Source organism: Stegostoma tigrinum, chromosome 12, assembly GCF_030684315.1.
Source record: "Stegostoma tigrinum isolate sSteTig4 chromosome 12, sSteTig4.hap1, whole genome shotgun sequence".
Lineage (NCBI taxonomy): Eukaryota > Metazoa > Chordata > Chondrichthyes > Orectolobiformes > Stegostomatidae > Stegostoma > Stegostoma tigrinum.
Genome location: NC_081365.1, coordinates 80,945,100 through 80,963,714, shown reverse-complemented (window position 1 = coordinate 80,963,714; position 18,615 = coordinate 80,945,100). Strand labels below are relative to the sequence as shown.

Sequence of the window (18,615 nt, the reverse complement as noted above, 5' to 3'; positions counted from 1 at the left end):
CTAAGATGTTTATTATTGATCAAGGTAAACAATCACGTACTTCTTCAGTGGAGATTGTGCCTGGCAACTTCCTGTAAATTACTTCAGGAGATATCCATGATGGCTGATGAGGGTGACGTATTACAAGAATCTACATGAGTATTGGCAAATTCATTTACAAATCACCACATGCAGAATGTTCAGAATATCAAAATATCACGCAATCCAAATGAGGGTGGCTGGACTGATGCAACAGAAACTATTTAATGCTGTTAATGTTATAAAGCTGAAAATAAAAATAAAATTTTAGATATACCAATCAGGATTGGCCGAATCTGAGTATAATGTGGAGAAAGAAAAAAGTCCATTGAAATTTCAGCTCTGCAACATTTTGAAAGAAGAGCTGGGAAATATCATAGATTTTGATCAAATGAAAGAGAGCTGAGATGAAAAATCTAATAAATATAAGGTGTATTAAATGACAAAAAGTAAAGGAGATTAAACGACACATTGATTAACTAATTCTTTGAAGCCCTGTTAAAGGGATAGTCCAGAAGTGATGTGAGAGTAAATAAAAAAAGACATGAAAGTCTATAACACAACCAATAAAGAAAACTATACTAGAGAATGTTATCTGAAATTGTTGAACTTAACAAAAACGTTTGACAGTTTGCAAAGTGCTCACTTAATTTCTCTGTTATTTCCTTTTGGAGCATCCAATCTTTCACTAACATCCAGCTTGGGTCTTTTGCTTTTACCATTCTCCATTTGGTATTTTCTTAATATCTTTTCCACTGCCAAGTTCACTGCTCAAGATAGCCTTACTGCAGAATCATATTCTCTCTGCACCGATGTTGTCAAAACTGCCAGTGAGTCTTTCAAAAACAATTTATCAGTATTTTTTCGATCCTCATTTACATACATTGGAAGCAAAATTGTCTCCATAGTAACATGAAACGTTCACATGGTTCACGACTGTTTTGCAAAAGTAAGGTCATTTTTATTAGGCTTATGGATTGAGGACAGCATGCCATGTAGCTCCTGGCATATATACATGAATTTCATTTAGGGACCAGGATTAAGAAGCCTCCAGTTGACATGGACAATGTTCAGGTGTTTGCCATTTGGAAAGAATATTCTGTATGAGTGGAGTTTTGCAAATAAAATTTAAGCTGGAGATGAATGATCAAATGTACCTCAGAATGACTTTAAAATCAAGAATAAATCATAGAAATGGCATAAGAAGTACAAGGACTAAGAAACATTAATGCACAGATTGGTGAAGAGAATGGGGCAGGCAAATGATGTGGTTAAGCAGGAAAATGAATCATATTTTCAGGAGCAGAGGCATACAGGATCAGGGGATGAGATTTTATGTTTAGCCATATGTACACACCAGTTGACCTGTGGCTGGAACCTCTGCGGATGATTTTGTTGGCTGTATTATAAGGAGAAATTCATTAAGTTTAGGAGGATAGTTTTCAGCATTTTGTTGAGGATTGGAATTTTAATAATAACAATGAACTGGACAAGGATTTTTTTGAATAATGTCAGTTGTACAGATGAGGGTGAGTAGAGATATCATAGAATCCCTACAATGTGGAAACAGGCCCTTCGGCCCAACAAGTCCACAGCAACCCTCAGAGTATCCCACCCAGACCCATCCCCCTATTACCCACCTCATCTCCACATCCCTGAACACTATGGGCAATTTAGCATGGTCAATCCACCTAGCCTGCACATCTTTGGACTGTGGGAGGAAACCAGAGCACCCAGAGGAAACCAATGCAGACACGGGGAGAACATACAAATTCCACATAGACAGTCTCCAGAGGGTGGAATTGAACTGGGCCCCTGGCACTCTGAGCCACAGTGTCGCCTACATTTTGAGTGTATGTAAGATGCGAGAAGCATGTGGAGAGAGCAGACATATTTTGTTGAGCAGTGGTTAACAAGCGGTTTATAGAACTAAAGAGGAGCTAAGGTGTGTTGATTTCATCAACCGTGCCTAATATACATGGAGGATAGTGCCTGAAAAGTTGGTACTGACAAAAAGATTGCATCATATTAAAGCGGGAACAGATCTGTACATGGAGGTATCACAACATTCACGGTTACGAACCAAGACATTGAATGTACGATTATGTCTGGGAGCAGTCAATGGTCCAAATGACTGCAGTCTGTGTTCCAATTATTTCTATCTATTCATCATTCCAAAAGAGGTATCATTCACAATCTGTAAATTCAACACATTGATAGACATGTTCTCATGTTGACTGGATCTAAGTCTCCAAAATAATTCTTCATATGTGATCTCGTGAAAGTTCTTTTGCTGTTGAAGCAATTCAAACTAACAGTGGGTTTCCCCACTTACCTGATGTTCCTGCCCATTGAAATATCCCTCATACGTTAACACCAAGCTGACACCTTTCACCGCTTCTTCAATTGCCTGCTCCAATCTCATCCGATAGAATATTGTCACCTTATAAAGGCTCCCATCACTGAAGTTTTCAAGGCACTGAGAAATAGGATCTGAGAGTATAAAATGTATAAATATTTTTATTGTATCATAGATGTTAGAGTATTTATTCCACTGGCACAGTCTTTGTTTAACCTCCCCCATCATATTCACTTAATTTTCATGGAACACAACATTTGGAAATAGTAACATGGGCACAAATGATTATGGCATCTTTACGCTATCATGCAGAGTTTTCTCCCATCATTGGGTAAAGTTCATTTCAGAAAAGTACAGTAAACTTTTCCAGATGTTGATCAATGTAAATTATGATATAATTAGTGACAACATTAAAGAAACATAGCAAGTTTTATCGAGTTTTTTGAGGATGTGACTAGTAAGGTTGATGAGGGTCAAGCTGTGGATGTGGTGTATATGGACTTCAGTAAGGCATTTGATAAGGTTCCCCATGGAAGGCTCATTCAGAAGGTCAGGAGGAATGGGATACAGGGGAACTTAGCTGCTTGGATACAGAATTGGCTGGCCAACAGAAGACAGCGAGTGGTAGTAGAAGGAAAATATTCTGCCTGGAAGTCAGTGGTGAGTGGGGTTCCACAGGGCTCTGTCCTTGGGCCTCTACTGTTTGTAATTTTTATTAATGACTTGGACGAGGGAATTGAAGGATGGGTCAGCAAGTTTGCAGACGACACAAAGGTCGGAGGTGTCGTTGACAGTGTAGAGGGCTGTTGTAGGCTGCAGCGGGACATTGACAGGATGCAGAGATGGGCTGAGAGGTGGCAGATGGAGTTCAACCTGGATAAATGCGAGGTGATGCATTTTGGAAGGTCGAATTTGAAAGCTGAGTACAGGATTAAGGATAGGATTCTTGGCAGCGTGGAGGAACAGAGGGATCTTGGTGTGCAGATACATAGATCCCTTAAAATGGCCACCCAAGTGGACAGGGTTGTTAAGAAAGCATATGGTGTTTTGGCTTTCATTAACAGGGGGATTGAGTTTAAGAGTCGTGAGATCTTGTTGCAGCTCTATAAAACTTTGGTTAGACCGCACTTGGACTACTGCGTCCAGTTCTGGGCGCCCTATTATAGGAAAGATGTGGATGCTTTGGAGAGGGTTCAGAGGAGGTTTACCAGGATGCTGCCTGGACTGGAGGGCTTATCTTATGAAGAGAGGTTGACTGAGCTCGGTCTCTTTTCATTGGAGAAAAGGAGGAGGAGAGGGGACCTAATTGAGGTATACAAGATAATGAGAGGCATAGATAGAGTCGATAGCCAGAGACTATTTCCCAGGGCAGAAATGGCTAGCACGAGGGGTCATAGTTTTAAGCTGGTTGGTGGAAAGTATAGAGGGGATGTCAGAGGCAGGTTCTTTACGCAGAGAGTTGTGAGAGCATGGAATGCGTTGCCAGCAGCAGTTGTGGAAGCAAGGTCATTGGGGTCATTTAAGAGACTGCTGGACATGCATATGGTCACAGAAATTTGAGGGTGCATCCATGAGGATCAATGGTCGGCACAACATTGTGGGCTGAAGGGCCTGTTCTGTGCTGTACTGTTCTATCTATGTTCTAAGTTTTGAGAAGATTTGTAGCTCAGGTTGAGTTTCTGGATGTGAGAGTTTGCTCGCTGAGCTGGAAGGTTAGCTTTCAGACATTTCATCACCATTCTAGGTAACATCATCAGTGAGCATCCGGTGAAGCGCTGGTGTTATGTCCCGCTTTCTATTTATCTGTTTTGGTTTCCTTGGGTTGGTGCTGTCATTTCCTGTTCTTTTTCTCAGAGGATGGTAGATTGGCTCCAAATCAATGTGTTGGTTGATGGAGTTCTTGTTGGAATGCCATGCTTCTAGGAATTCTCGTGTGTGTCTCTGTTTGGCTTGTCCTAGGGTGGATGTGTTGTCCCAATCAAAGTGGTGTCCTTCCTCATCTATATGTAAGGATACTAGTGATAGTGGGTCATGTCGTTTTGTGGCTAGTTGATGTTCGTGTATCCTGGTGGCTAGCTTTCTGCCTGTTTGTCCAATGTAGTGTTTGTCACAGTTCTTGCAAGGTATTTTGTAGATGACATTTGTTTTGCTTGATGGCTGTATAGGGTCTTTTAAGTTCATTAGCTGCAGTTTTAGTGTGTTGGTGGGTTTGTGGGCTATCCTGATGCCAAGAGGTCCGAGTAGTCTGGCAGTCATTTCGGAAATGTCTTTGATGTAGGGGAGAGTGGTTATGGTTTCTGGGCCCGTTTTGTCTGTTTGTTTGGGTTTGTTGCCGAGAAATCGGCGGACTGTGTTCATAGGGTAACCATTCTTTTTGAATACGCTGTATAGGTGATTTTCTTCTGCTCTGTGTAGTTCCTCTGTGCTGCAGTGTGTGGTGGCTCGTTGGAATAATGTTCTAATGCAGCTTCGTTTGTGGGTGTTGGGATGGTTGCTCCTGTAGTTCAGTATTTGGTCCGTATGTGTTGTTTTCCTGTAGACGCTGGTTTGAAGTTCCCCATTGGCTGTTCGCTCTACTGTGACATCTAGGAATGGCAGTTTGCTGTTGTTTTCCTCCTCTTTTGTGAATGTTATGCCAGTAAGGGTATTATTGATGGTCTTGAATGTTTCCTCTAATTTGTTTTGTTTAGTGATGGCAAAGGTGTCATCCAAGTAGCGGACCCAAAGTTTGGGTTGGATGATTGGCAGAGCTGTTTGTTCGAGTCTCTGCATTACTGCCTCTGATAAGAACCCTGATATCGGAGATCCCATGGGTTTTGTTATTGAAAGTGAAGTGGCTGGTGAGGCATAGGTGAATGGAGTGGCATGAGTCTTTGATGTAGTTCCTTTTGCTAATCTGTAGGTTGGTGTTCCAGGTAGTGAGACTATGGTTCTGAGGGGGGCTGCGATAAACCAGGAGACCCCTCAGACCCATAATCTCGCTACCTGGAACTACACCAAAGACTAAAACACCTAGTAGAAGACTCATGCCACTCCATTCACTCCACCCAAGAATTCCTGAACACCAAAGACACCAAGATAGAAGAGGATGAAATAATGGTCTCCTTTGACATAACAGCCCTGTTCACATCCATCAACATCAACCTGGCCAAAGAAACACTGACGACACTATTAGAAGAACAGAAGACACATACACCAGACACCACCAACCTCATCAGCAAGGACAACATCATCAAGCTAGTGGACCTATGCCTCACCAGCCACTTCACTTTGAATAACAAAACCCACAGACAAACTAACGGTACACCCATGGGATCTCCGATATCAGGGTTCTTATCAGAGGCAGTAATGCAGAGACTCGAACAAACAGCTCTGCCAATCATCCAACCCAAACTTTGGGTCCGCTATGTGGATGACACCTTTGTCATCACTAAACAAAACAAATTAGAGGAAACCTTCAAGACCATTAATAATACCCTTACTGGCATAACATTCACAAACGAGGAGGAAAACAACAGCAAACTGCCATTCCTAGATGTAACAGTAGAGCGAACAGCCAATGGGGAACTTCAAACCAGCGTCTACAGAAAAACCACATGTACAGACCAAATACTGAACTACAGGAGCAACCATCCCAACACCCACAAACGAAGCTGCATTAGAACATTATTCCAACGAGCCACCACACACTGCAGCACAGAGGAACTACGCAGAGCAGAAGAAAATCACCTACACAGCATATTCAAAAAGAATGGTTACCCTATGAACACAGTCCGCCGATTCCACAGCAACAAACCCAAACAAACAGACAAAACGGGCTCAGAAACCATAACCACTCTCCCCGACATCAAAGACATTTCCGAAATGACTGCCAGACTACTCGGACCTCTTGGCATCAGGATAGCCCACAAACCCACCAACACACTAAAACAGCAGCTAATGAACTTAAAAGACCCTATACAGACAACAAGCAAAATGAACGTCATCTACAAAATACCTTGCAAGAACTGTGACAAACACTACATTGGACAAACAGGCAGAAAGCTAGCCACCAGGATACATGAACATCAACTAGCCACAAGAAGACATGACCCACTATCACTAGTATCCTTACATACAGATGAGGAAGGACACCACTTTGATTGGGACAACACATCTATCCTAGGACAAGCCAAACAGAGACATGCACGAGAATTCCTAGAAGCATGGCATTCCAACCGGAACTCCATCAACAAACACGTTGGTTCCAAATCAATCTACGATCCTCTGGAAAAAAAGAACAGGAAATGACATCACCAACCCAAGGAAACCAAAACAGATAAATAGAAAGCGGGATATAACACCAGTGCTTCGTTGGAGGCTCACTGATGATGTTACCTAGAATGGTGACAAAACATCTGGGAACAAACCTTCCGGCTCAGTGAACCAGCTTACATCCGGAACAAAATAAAGACCCACTCTTCTGTGGACTGAGAAGAGGAGAGCACAACTGTGTTGGAGGTGGAATGAAGACGCCGGGTTGGCTTTGCACCCTTGCAACTGCAACCTTGCAATCTTAAAGCTGGCTTCGGCCTAACGCTGGTTTAGGGGAGCAGTCAACCTGCAACGATGGCTGCGGCAAGTGCTCGTGCCCTGGTTCAGGGGGTCCAGAACACCATCTGCGTTTCCGTGAAGAAGGTGGATGAAGGTGCACCTGTGGACCGCACCTTCTTCGTGAAGAGGGTCCTGTTGGACTGTTGTGGGTTCGCTGCTGCGGACATTTACTGCCTGCAGGATTTCCCCGGAGGTTTTTACGATGCAACCTTCAGGAGTGCCACGCTTTGCGAGCGCTTCCTGGAGGCTTTCAAGGAGAAAGGAGGTGAGGGGCCCCCTCTCTGTATTGACCGCTGTTCGTGATGACGGTGCAGAGGAGCTTAATGGTGACTGTACGCATGTACAATCTGCATGTGCCAGCAGTTGATGTCCTGACCTTCCTTGGAAGGTACGTGAAGGTGGAAGGGGACTTAACCAACATCATGGACCCCTTCGGGATCTGGACCAGTAAGAGGCAGGTCAAGGTGACGCTGAGGACGGGCTTGGACAGGAACATCGTACACCCACCATCCAGCTTCGCGATTGGCGTGAGCAAGGGCTACCTGACCTACGCAGGGCAACCTAAAGTCTGCCATGCCTGTGGTAGGTCAGGTCACGTGGAGGCCGACTGCAAAGCCACCATCTGCAGGAACTGCAGGGAGGAGGGACACCTTGCAAAGGATTGCCCACAAGAAAAAAGCTGTAACCTTTGCGGGGAAGCGGGCCACCTCTATAGGGCATGCCCGCGGCGGAGGACCACCTATGCCCAGGTCGCGGGCAGGGGCAATGTGGGACAAGCCCCCCCCAGAGGAGAGGAAGGCACCAGGGCCCTGCAAGGACCCCCACTAATGTGCAGGAGGGCCAGGTAGTGCATGAGGGCCGGGCCCCGCAGGATGGACCCGATGCTAGCAAAGCACCCCTGCAGGCTCCGGTCCCCCCCGACAACCCGGAGTCAATGGAGGAGGCGACAGGGGAGTGGACGACAGTCCGGGAAGCGAGGAGGAAGGCGCGCCGGCGGGCCCAGGCACCGCAACCATCAAGCTGGAAGAGGCAGCTACAGGGTGGCTAGAAGAGCTCCTCTGATGAGGGAGATTCGGAGGAGGCCCGCCCAAAGCAGAAGCTAAAGATCTCAAGAGAGAAGGAAAGCAGCACCCCGCTCCCAGGTGACGGGAGGCATCCTGAGGCTCCCTCCAACACCCAGCCACGTGCCGCTGGGGCCCTGGAGGGCCCCCCAGAACTTTCAGGCGGGAAGGAGGAAACAGCGCGTCGCCAGCCTTATGCACAGCCGGACTCTCCTGCCTCCGTACCCCCGACGCGGGGATGCCAACCGGAAGGCAGCACGGACAGTTTCCTGAGCCCGGAGAGTGTCCAGCAGTTAGCCCGGGCAATGGGCATGAAGGGACAGATGGAGGGGTTGGACCTTGGACTTGGGAAGGGTACTGCGGTCACTGCCCACAATGGGGGTACGAGTTGCGAGCATTAATGTGCGCAGCGTCAAGTCCACCGCAAGATGTGTGTCCACGTTGGCCTACCTGACCACCGTCAAGGCGGACCTCCTGTTTCTTCAGGAGTGCGGGATACCGCACCTCGGCAGGTACGGGAAATGGTCCGGCGCCTGGACCTGTGGGCCTTCGATCTGGTCGGGGGGTAACGACTGTCGCTCCTCGGGCCTGGCTGTTCTGCTGCGGGGGCGCAACTTCACCATCTCTCAAGTTCAGGAGGTGGTGGGTGGGCGCCTCCTAGTGGCTGACGTCACCTACAGAACGCTCCCCGAAGGCTGATCAACGTGTACGCCCCAGCGGTACGGAGTGTAGCGGATGGCCGTCCTGCAGTGGCTTCCACCCCTGCTGGCTACGTCCAGGCCGGTCATCCTAGGCGGAGACTTCAACTGCATCATCGACGCAGACGAAAGATCCACTGTGGGGACAGCGGCGGCTGGTGGGGGGGGGTGGGGGGGGGGAAGAGTCGTCAAGAGGTCAGGTCCAGATTCCTGATGGGCACGGTGAAGGACGCCAAGCTGCTCGACGTCTTCAGCACCCCTGCAGACGGAGCACAGCGGAGATACACCTGGTCACGGCCAGACGGGTCTATCCACTCAAGGATAGACTTCCTGTTTGTGTCACGGGCGTTCTCAGTCAGGTCCACCGGCGTCGAGCTGGTGTTCTTCTCTGACCACTGCCTCCTGCTGGCGGACTGTCACTTACAGGACGACCAGCCGGCCGGCAAGGGGACGTGGAAGCTCAACACGACTCTGTTGACCCCAGAGAATGTCGAGGAGCTCAAGAGGGAGTACGCCGGTTGGAGAACCGTGAAACCCCTCTTTGAGTCTCCGGGCGACTGGTGGGAGACGGTGAAGGAGAACATCAAGAGGTTCTTTGTCCTCAAGGGTGTTCGGAAGGCAAGAGAGAGGCGGGGAAAGCTGTCACGACTCTAGAAAAGGGTGCAGAACCTACTCCTTCTGCAGGTGATGGGGGTCAATGTCACGGAGGACCTCCGCGAGGTGAGGGGCCAGCGAGGTTGCTCTTCGCCGCGGAGGCCTCCCGGATAATCTTCCGGTCCAGGGTCCGCTCCGTGGAGCAGGATGAGATGTGCTCGTGTTTCTTCTTTCAGAAGGTGCACAAAGAGAGCTCTGTGCTTAGCCGGCTGAAGGAGGACGACGGCTCGGTGACGTTGTCTCGGCCCGACATTTTGAGGATCAGCAGATCCTTCTATGCCGGACTGTACGACGTGAAGCCCACGGACAGCACGGCCTCTGAGTTGTTCCTGTGGTCTATCACGGAGGTCTTAGACGACAGCACGAGGGATAGGCTGGACCAGCCGATATCCCTGGACGAGCTGACCAGAGCCCTCAAGTCCTTTGAGAGGAATGAGACTCCCGGGAACCACGGCTTACTGGTCGAGCTGTATTCCGCTCTGTGGGACCTGGTCGGCCAGGACCTGCTGGAGGTGTACGATAGTGCGCTTTGGGCAGGGGAAATGTGCAAGTCTATGAGGAAGGGCATCATCACCCTCATTTACAAGAGGAAGGGGGAGAGGGAAGAAATTAAGAATTGGCGTCCCATTTCACTTTTGAACGTGGACTACAAAATCCTGGCCAAGGTCATAGCCAACCGGGTCAGGTCTGTCCTGGAGTCAGTGATTCACCCTGACCAAACCTGTGCTGTGCCGGGCAGGAAGATCGCTGAGAGCCTTGCGCTCATCAGGGATACGATCGCCTACGTGCAGGACAGGCGGGTGGACACCTGCCTCGTCAGCCTGGACCAGGAGAAGGCCTTCGACAGGGTCTCTCATACTTACATGAGGGACGTCCTCTCTAAACTGGGGTTCGGGGAGGGCATCCGCAATTGGATCCGGCTGCTCTACACCAACATCGTTAGCGCAGTCTCGATCAACGGCTGGGAATCGGACAGTTTTCCCGTCAGATCTGGAGTCAAGCAGGGCTGCCCGCTCTCTCCTGCCTTGTTCGTGTGCTGTGTGGAGCCCTTCGCCGCATCCATCAGGAAGGACGTGAGTCTGAAGGGCGTGACTATCCCAGGCAGCGGAGGCTTTCAGCTCAAGACCTCCCTGTAAGTGGACGATGTTGCCGTCTTCTGCACCGATCGTCGGTCGGTGAATAGGCTTTTGGACATCTGTGGCCAGTTTGAACTGACCTCGGGTGCCAAAGTCAATAGGGGTAAGAGCGAGGCCATGTTCTTCGGGAACTGGGACGACCGCTCCTTCATCCCCTTCACCGTCAGGACAGACTGCCTGAAGGTGCTGGGTGTTTGGTTCGGTGGAGCTGGGGCGTGCACTAAGACTTGGGAGGAGCATATCACCAAACTGAAGCAGAAGCTGGGCAGGTGGACGCTCCGGTCCCCCTCCATCACGGGTAAGAACCTGGTTGTCAGGTGCGAGGGGCTTTCGGTACTGTTGTATGTGGCGCAGGCCTGGCCTATTCCCTGGACCTGCGCCACTGCGGTCACCGGGGCCATCTTCCACTTCATTTGGCGGGGTCGAGGATGGACCGGGTCCTCGGGACACCATGTACAAAGACCTGGAAAAATCGGGGAAAGGGCGTACCGAACGCCACCCTCGCCCTGATGGCTAACAAATTTCAAACAAGCACAAGGACATTGCTTGGCTGGCAGTGAGAGGGGCTCTGCCAGTGAGATCCATTATGCATGCCCGGAATCTCTGCGCCACCGCACGCTGCCCTCGAGGCGGCTGCCGGGGGGGGGGGGGGGGGGTGAAAACGAGGCTGTTGATCACCTCCTTCTGGAGTGTGCCTATGCGCAGGAGGTCTGGAGGGGGATGCAGTGGTATTTGTCGAGGTTCGTCCCGAGCAGCTCCGTGCTCTACAGGCTGTTTCCCGGGACGCACACTGAGACCAACATCAACTGCGCCTGGAGGACCATCAATGCGGTGAAAGATGCTCTTTGGTCAGCCCGCAACTTGCTGGTCTGCCAGCTGAAAGAACTGACCCCGACCGAGTGTTGCAGACTGGTGCACTCCAAGGTCCAGGACTACGTGCTGAGGGACGCGCTAAAGCTTGGGGCAGCCACTGCCTCAGCGCGGTGGGGAAAGACCACGGTATGAAAAAAAGGTCCTATCTGGTAACTGGGCCCAGCTGGCGCCTTCCCCAACTGGTCAGGGGGCCAACGGGGATTGCGCGGGGAGACGACTGCCAGGGTATTTTCTTTGTTTTGTTTTTTTTTCTTTTTTGTTTGTTCTTTTTTCCTTTAGTTGGCGTACGTACCCCCTGGGTAACCTGTAGCGGCTTGCATGACTGGGTAGGTGTATAAATATGTTTTAGTTTTTGTACATCTAATGAATAAAGTATATTTTTTCAAATAAAAATAAAGTGATGAAACGTCTGAAAACTAACCTTGCAGCTCAGAAAGCAAACTCACATCCATTAAAGAAACATCATCGAACCATCCTGATCACTAACGGGACTTGGAATTTCCTGTGACATCTGATGGTGATAGGACCTTTTTTTAATGATTCACTTACATTAACCACAGAAGTCCTTCACAATGTTGTGGGACACACAATGCATGCCACAGTCAATCTTGGCACAGTGATTACAAGGCAAGTAGAAGGACATCATTTTTGTGTCCTCAAGGAGGCTAAAAGTTCACGTATACAAAAAAAATTAAACATACTAGTCAGAAACATCTAAAAAGACCGTTATGTTACAACATCAGTTAAACATGTTGAAAAATTGCCAGACAGCACAGACAAGAGAAGTCTGTGCAGAATATTGAAAATGCATCTGAACGTCACATGATTCCTCAGCTGGTGGAATACCCACCACGATGACCAAATGGATGATTTGCTCAACTTTATCACTTTGCTTTTGTTCTCATAGATTTACCAATTCTTTCGAAGCTTGAGCATGTAATTAATAACGAGCCAAAAGGAGCATTAACAGTTCCAATCTGTCTAGTCAGCCTGGACTCTCATGGCTCTGAATAAGTGTATTAGATCTCCTGTCAATTTCCCCTTCTCCAAAGAAATCATTCTTGCGTTCTCCACTCTCTTCCCATAACAGAATTTTCTCACTGTGGAGCTATTCTTGTGTCCATTTTCTGCACCCTCTCTAAAGACTTCATAATATCCCTGAATCACCTCGTCCAGAACAGGGCAGAATACTCCATCTGCATCCAAATTATATGAATTTGCTTCATCTATACTCAAAGGAGAACACAAACATGTTAGAAGGAAGTGCAAATGAAGGTGATAAATTCTGTCAGACAAATCTTTAATGGCTAAAACCACTTCAAGAAATTCCAGTCTTTGAAATTCAATGTCCAATATTTATAGTTCTATGTATTACAAGACATGTACAATGAGAAGAACTGATTCTCTAGTCATTGAAATAATTGTACAAGGCCGATATCCCATCACCACGTCACCCTTTTTTTTATTAACATGTGCACTGCACATGGCTAGCCCAGAGCCAGTCCCAAGAGTGAGGAGACTCTCAGAATCTCCTGTTTATATCTGTCATCCAGGGCTTCCTGATTGGCCCAGGTTAAGAGCCCCAATCAAGGCCCACATACTCAATGAAATCCTCTTGGCCCTTACTCCAATCACTACACAATACCAATGCTGATTTTAATATGATTACTGTCAGTAATTTGTATTGTAAAACTATTTCTAATTCATCAAATCATAGTGTGGATTACAACACATGTACATGTTGAATATATTGATTATTGACATTGAATATATAGCAATAATTACTGCAAACACATGAGTTCTATCACCTCGAAGGGAAAGAGCAGTTTATAATGCGAAATTTATATTGGGACTACTGCTGTTTGTCATTTTTATAAATGACTTGGACGCAGGCGTAGGTGGATGGGTTAGCAAGTTTTCAGATGACACAAGTCGGTGGAGTGGTGGACAGTGTGGAAGAATGTTGCAGGTTGCAGGGAGACTTGGATAAACTGCAGAATTCGGCTGAAAGGTGGCAAATAGAGTTCAATGCAGATAAATGTGAGGTGATTCACTTTGGGAAGAATAACAGGGAGGTAGAATACTGGGTCAATGTAAAGATTCTTGGTAGTGTGGATGTGCAGAGAGATCTTGGTGTCCATGTACATAGATCCCTGAAAGTTGCCACCAAGGTTGGTAGTGCTGTTAAGGCAGCTTACGGTCTGTTTTATTGGTAGAGGGATTGAGTCCCAGAGTTGTGACATCATGCTGCAACTGTACAAAACGTTAGTGCGGCCTCACCCGGAATATTGTGTACCGTTCTAGTTGCCCCATTATAGGAATGATGTGAAAGCATTGGAAAAGGTACAGAGAAGATTTACCAGAATGTTGCCTGCTCTGGAGCAAATGTCTATGAAGAAAGGCTGAGGGACTTAGCCTTCTTCTCTCCAATGAGAACAGACCTAAGAGGGGATTTAATAGAGACATACAACGTGATCAGATGATTAGATAGGGTGGACAGTAAGAGTCTTTTTCCTAGCTTGATGACGTCGGCTTGTATGAGGGGGCGTAGCTGCAAATTTAAGACAGATGTCAGAGGCAGGTTCTTCACACAGAAGAGTGGTAAGGGTGTGGAATGCCCTGCCTGCCAATGTAGCTAACTCAGGGACATTAGGGGCATTTAAACAGTCCTTGGATAAGCATATGGATGATGATGGGATAGTATGGGGGGGATGGGCTTAGATTAGGTCACAGGTCGGCGCAACATCAAAGGCCGAAGGGCCTATTCTGCGCTGTATTGTTCTCTGTTCTATGCTCTATGTAAAAAAAACCACAAACACATGCTCCCTCCAAGGCACACACATTCCATGACTTGGAACTGAAACACTATTCCTTCACTGTCCATGTGCAGCTTTTTAAATCCTTTATCAGCACCATGGGGATTCTGACACCACATGGATTATCAGGACTCAGGGTGGCAGCTAACTACTCATCATGAACTTGATTCCTGTTTATTTCTGTGAATTTTCAGCAAGTCAATCCTTACCATCTCTTTCATTATTTAGTCACCGGTCACCAATAGTATGAACATAGAACATAGAACAGTATAGCACAGAACAGGCCCTTCAGCCCACAATGTTGTGCTGACCATTGATCCTCATGTATGCACCCTCAAATTTCTGTGACCATATACATGTCCAGCAGTCTCTTAAATGACCCCAATGACCTTGCTTCCACAACTGCTGCTGGCAACGCATTCCATGCTCTCACAACTCTCTGCGTAAAGAACCTGCCTCTGACATCCCCTCTATACTTTCCACCGACCAGCTTAAAACTATGACCCCCTCGTGCTAGCCATTTCTGCCCTGGGAAATAGTCTCTGGCTATCAACTCTATCTATGCCTCTCATTATCTTGTATACCTCAATTAGGTCCCCTCTCCTCCTCCTTTTCTCCAATGAGAAGAGACCGAGCTCAGTCAACCTCTCTTCATAAGGTAAGCCCTCCAGTCCAGGCAGCATCCTGGTAAACCTCCTCTGAACCCTCTCCAAAGCATCCACATCTTTCCTATAATAGGGCGCCCAGAACTGGACGCAGTATTCCAAGTGCGGTCTAACCAAAGTTTTATAGAGCTGCAACAAGATCTCACGACTCTTAAACTCAATCCCCCTGTTAATGAAAGCCAAAACACCATATGCTTTCATAACAACCCTGTCCACTTGGGTGGCCATTTTAAGGGATCTATGTATCTGCACACCAAGATCCCTCTGTTCCTCCACGCTGCCAAGAATCCTATCCTTAATCCTGCTCATGACATATTATTTCTTGACATGAAGGAAATGAAATCTGTAATCATCCCACAAAGGTATCATCGCTTATCCAAATAACACCTCATTCCCTTTCCAGAAAGAAACAAAAACAGAAAATGCTAGAGAAACACAGCAGGTATGGCAGCATCAGTGGAAGCAAACAAGATAAATATTTCATGTTCAGTGACCTTTCTTCAGAATCCTTTTCAGTAATGCTGCTCAAGCTCTCTATTTTTCTTTCAGTGGACATGTTACACCTTTGAAACTGAAAGATCATGTCCTTACCAGTTTCTGAATTAGACATGTCAAATTTTATCGACATAGTGATCCCAAATTGAAATTTGTGGGTTTAGGTCAGCAACTACATTCACCATTCATATTACCTTCAGATTTAAAACATTTTATCTTCCATCTAGCCCTCATGGTGGCTCAGTGGTTAGCACTGCTGCCTCACAGTGTCAACAACCCAGGTTCAGTTTCATCCTCATGCGACTATTCATGTGGAGTTTGCACATTCTCCTTTCTTCAGTGTGTCTGTGTGGTTTTCCTCCCACAGTCCAAAGATGTGCAGTGGCTAAATTGCCTGTCTTGTTCAGGGACACCTAGTGGGTGGGTTGCTCTGAGGATCAGTGTGGACTTGTTGGGCCAAAGGGCCTGTTTCCACACTATGCTATGATTTTGACTTCTAAGAGCATTTCCTTCTGTAGTAAACTGTGAAGTGCCACTATTTTATATAAAGCAGCCTTCCTTTTAGCTTCCATACTCTGGTAGTCAAACCTTCCACAAGTATAATAAATTACCTAAAAGTAAACACTTTTGTTCCAGTGATAATACAAAGCAGTCCTGAGCTTTGAGCAGATATCTCCTGTCCCAGAATTTGTCCAAAGGCCCAAAGAAGCTGAATACTCCCTCCTGAATACACTTTCCCTTAACATACGCTATTGTTCTGAAGACAGAGGGTGGTGGTTGATGGGAAGTGTTCTTCCTGGAGTTCAGTTACTTGTGGTCTGCTGCAAGGATCAGTTTTGGGGCCACCGCTGTTTGTCATTTTTATAAATGACCTGGATGAGGGCGTACAAAGATGGGTTAGTAAATTTGCAGATGACACTATAGTCGGTGGAGTTGTGGATAGTGTGGAAGGATGTTGCAGGTTACAGAGGGGCATAGATAAGCTGCAGTGCTGGGCTGAGAGGTGGCAAATGGAGTTTAATGCGGAAAAAGTGTGAGGTGATTCACTTTGGAAGGAGTAACAGGAATAGAGAGAGTACTGGGAAAATGGTAAGATTCTTGGTAGTGTGGATGAGCAGAGAGATCTCAGTGTCCATATATCCCAGAAAGTTGCCACGAGGTCATGTTGCAGCTATACAAAACTCTGGTGTGGCCGCACTTGGAGTATTGCGTACAGTTCTGGTCGCCACATTATAGGAAGGATGTGGAAGCATTGGAAAAGGGTGCAGAGGAGATTTACCAGGACATTGCCTGGTATGGAGGGAAGGTCTTATGAAGAAAGGCTGAGGGACTTGAGGCTGTTTTCGATAGAGAGAAGGTTAAGAGGTGACTTAATAGAAACATACAAGATGATCAGAGGATTAGATAGTGTGGACAGTCAGCCTTTTTCCTCAGATGGTGATGGCTAGCATGAGGGGACATAGGTTTAAATTGAGAGGTGATAGATATAGGACAGATGTCAGAGATAGGTTCTTTACTCAGAGAGTAGTAAGGACGTGGAATGCCCTGCCTGCAACAGTGGTAGACTCCCCAACTTTAAGGGCATTTAAATGGTCATTGGATAAACATATGGATGATAATGGAATAGTGTAGGTTAGATGGGCTTCAGACTGGTTTCACAGGTCGGCGCAACATCGATGGTTGAAGGGCCTGTCCTGCGCTGTTAAGTTCTATGTTCTATTTGTACCTTCACCAGCACCTTGTACTGAGAATATTGTCATTTGCTACGTTCAAGGTCCTTCAATCCACTTTTCACCCTACCGTCTGAAAATCTTACCACAGAGCTTCAATACTTATCTTGACCATGTCGTTTGCTCTAACACATACTATATCAATTGACTCATTTATTTTCTCCTCTGGAATATGATGCTAATTTCAGAAATCTACATCTGTCCACAAAATTTACAAATCACCATGCATAACCACATTTACACCCTTCTGTTATGTACCCTGCAGGCACTCTGTCACTAATGCAAAGACCTGGTTTGCTCTCCCACAAGCTAGCGCCCATAGCTTTCTACTCAAACTGATCTGAAAGAGGCTATTATCTCAAACAATTCAGTGTCTTCCACTTCTTCCTATTTTTGTGGATGGTCCAAACAGCAATGGCTTTTAATTTGCATTGCATACATTGAGATTCAATGATTTCAAGCTCAAAATTGTTGAAAATAGGTAAAAGTTATAGAATTGAGATGTCCTACAGTATCAGTACTGAATGCAGAACAGCCACTTTCCCATGCTTAACACTTAACTTAGTTACAAGAAATATTTAGCTTCATATCATCTCTTGGTCATCCAGAGGATGCTAGTTAATTCTGATCAATTTCTCAGAATCTTTTTTTGTACTTACACCCACCTGTGTCTGTTTCGATTCTGTTAATTGTTTGTTTCTCATCTGCCATGTTCTTTTCTGGTCAGTGGGTTTCTGTGAAGATACGAAGTAGATGATGGTAACACGTGAAGTTAGCATTTTATCTACTTAAGATGGTTGACCAACTAATTATATTTTACTTTGGCGACCCTTTGTCTCTGAGCTGCACCACATAATAGCAATTTTGTGCCTAAATATTTCCTTCAGTGACAACACGTGAAAATTGAAAACAGATTATTTCCCTTTGTTACCTCCATTTGATGAAGCAGCACGCTCTTGGATACCTTCATTTTAATTCTCCAACATTGAAAATTCCTTTTTTAATCTGAAAAGTATGTAATTTTCAACACTTTATGGAACACTTTGATTAATTTAGTTTTAACTTAAGACTATAAGACATAGGAGTGGAAGTAAGGCCATTCGGCCCATCAAGTCCACGCCTCCATTTAAATCATGGCTGATGGGCATTTCAACTCCACTTCCCTGCACTCCCCACTTGATTCCTTTTGAGATCAAGAATTTGTCGATCTCTGCCTTGAAGGCATCCAACGTCCCGGCCTCCACCGCACTCTGCGGCAATGAATTCACAAGCCCGCCACTCTCTGGCTGAAGAAATGTCGTCTCATTTCAGTTTTAAATCACCCCCTCGAATTTTAAGGCTGTGCCCACAGATCCTAGTCTCCCCCGCCTAATGGAAACAACTTCCTAGTGTCCATCCCTTCTAAACCATACATTATCTTGTAAGTTTCTATTAGATCTCCCCTCAACCTTCTAAACTCCAATGAGTACAATCAAGTGCAATAATGCTGTTATCAGACTTTTGAACAGACCTCTCAA

The 18,615-nt window shown here is 46.4% G+C and overlaps 1 pseudogene; it reads right to left on the bottom strand.

Annotated features, from left to right (window-relative positions):
* LOC125456765 (NACHT, LRR and PYD domains-containing protein 3-like) overlaps positions 1 to 18,615 on the bottom strand; it is a 51,172-nt pseudogene that overhangs the window by 19,298 nt on the left and 13,259 nt on the right.